The following is a 2,330-nucleotide window of genomic DNA, read 5'->3' on the forward strand; positions in this document are numbered from 1 at the left end:
CGGTCAGGGCCCGCCCAGCCGCCGGGCGGGCAGGCCCGCCCCCACTGATTGTTTGAAAGCAGGCGCGCATGGTCGCGGGAACGCGCCTGGCGAGCCGATTGGCTGAGCTGGCCACTAATGGCAACGAGAGTTTCGTGGAGGGGCGGGGTCTCCGCGGGCGGACAGCGGCGCCATCTCGCAGCGGGACGTGGCGGTCGCCTGGCAACGCGCGGCCGCGGGGTGACGTCACGGGGCCGCGAGCCGCGCCTCACGGCAGTGTCACGATGGCGCTGAGGGGATGCGCGGTCACCGCTCCTGCCCGAGCCCTTCCCCAGGCAGCCTTCGCTTGGCTGCTCGGGATCCGCTCTGCTTCCCGACCTCATTCTCTTTAAAAAATTAAAACCTCCTCAGAAGGAGCAGATTTATTGCGCGGAGTCGTGGGCAGGAAGCAATTCTGACGGAGAGTTGGTTCCGTTTGTAACAGCCCCACCTGGTGCCTCGCCCTCAGCCCCGACAGCGGGAAAGGACCGCGGGGCAGAGACGTTTGGGTCATTTGTTAGAGGATTTTTATTGATGGGAGCAAACAGTTCATGTGTTTCAGTGAAATTTATAGAAATTTGAAAAGGAACGAACAAGCTGTGTCTAGTAAATGCGTGACATTATAGGCAAAATCAGCCAATTTTCACAGAGGATTCTAGTAACCATTCGAACAGAGGTTAATCAATTCTCATAATAATTACAGGAATTAAATTATTCAAACAAGAACAAAAAGGGTTTAAATGTGTCTGACAATTCATACTGAGTTTCTCAAGAACAATATTTAGGAAACTTTCCAAAATTCAAAAAACTATTTTTCTTTTTAGCATGATTATTCCTAAGATTTCCACAGAGGAACTGACAGTGTATTTTACGTGAGACAGCTGGGCCACAGAGCAGCATTAATAGCTTAAATGAAGGCATGTAAATGCTAGAAACCAAAAACTGAGAATGAATCTAGGAAAATGCATGGATGTGTTGTGTTTGATTTTTATCTGTAATTAGTTGGATTATCTGCTTTCTCCCACATCAAAAGATTTTGATATACTTCTTTTATTGCTCTAGCACCCAGTTATCTCCCTTTCCTTCCTTTTTACTTCACAGTTCTGCTTCAGACACATAAAAATATGCAGGAGCATCAGAACAAAGATCCAGGTCTTTCAAACGTTTTACATTGGTGATATTCAAAGAGAGAGACACTGCATTATACTGTGATATACATCACACACTGGCTCTGGCTGATCTTATTCACTGCTTAAGTGAAAACTGATGAAGTGAAAAAAGTCCCTGAGTCAGCATCTTGACTGGCAAAGTCAAAAAACTTTGATCTCATACTATCACAGCTCCAAATGCTTTTACTTAAGTCCTGAGTAACTTTGATTTGTACTAAAAATAGAGGTGGAGTTCTGCACATTTTCCTTCTATGACCTATCACAAAACTCAGCTTCGATGCAAAAATCAAAACAGCAGGTCTTTCTCTCTTGACATGCCACACAAGTAGCTGGGCTTGCTTCATTGCTTGCTCTATGGTCATATCAAACACATTCTGAAGTTGGACAAGATGTGAGAACAGAAAGGATATTCTGCAGAGGACTGATATCCCAGTTACTGCTTCTTGCTGTGGCACAAGGCTCCAGCATGAGCTCTTGCTGGAGGCCTTCACAGGTGAGCTCCTTGCTTAGGATAGAATGGGCATGAGTTTGGGCTGCTAGCCCTGAAGGCTCAGGGTATCAAAAATGCCAGACTATTAGCAAGGAAATCAACTACTAATGTTTTAAACCTTCTCACTGCTTCAGTATATGTAATTGAATAGTTTAATCATATTATTATCAAAGAATGAAATGTATTTTTGTGGCTATTAGCTGAGGATAAAAATAAAAGTGTTTTCTAGTAGGTTCTAAGTGTGGCTGTTTACATTTTCCCCTCCAAGGAAGTTTGTCTTCTGTAATTTTATAAGACCTCTCTCCTCGTGTTTTCTAGAGGAAAGAGCTCATACTACAGTGTTCCATTTACCATGAACACTGGCAAACAAACAGAATGTATTCTTTTATGTTGAAGATTTCCAGCAACTGCTTAACTCCACAATTGTCTGCCTTAGGAACTGAGCCGGTGGGCTGGGAGACAAAGAGAATTATGTCTGTTCATGCCAGAGGACATTGCTTGTCTTAAATGCACCATTTCCCTCAGGCCATCACCTGGACTACCAGTTCATTCCCCAAATCTCCCCTGCCTTTCTTCAGTCACTTATTAAGTCACTGTTTCTTCAACAGGAAGCCAAATAAATCACTGTTCACTCTGAATATAAGATTGTTCAT

The sequence above is a fragment of the Onychostruthus taczanowskii genome, unplaced genomic scaffold (genome assembly GCF_017590055.1).
Source record: "Onychostruthus taczanowskii isolate IOZ18803 unplaced genomic scaffold, ASM1759005v1 scaffold6, whole genome shotgun sequence".
NCBI classification, from domain to species: domain Eukaryota; kingdom Metazoa; phylum Chordata; class Aves; order Passeriformes; family Passeridae; genus Onychostruthus; species Onychostruthus taczanowskii.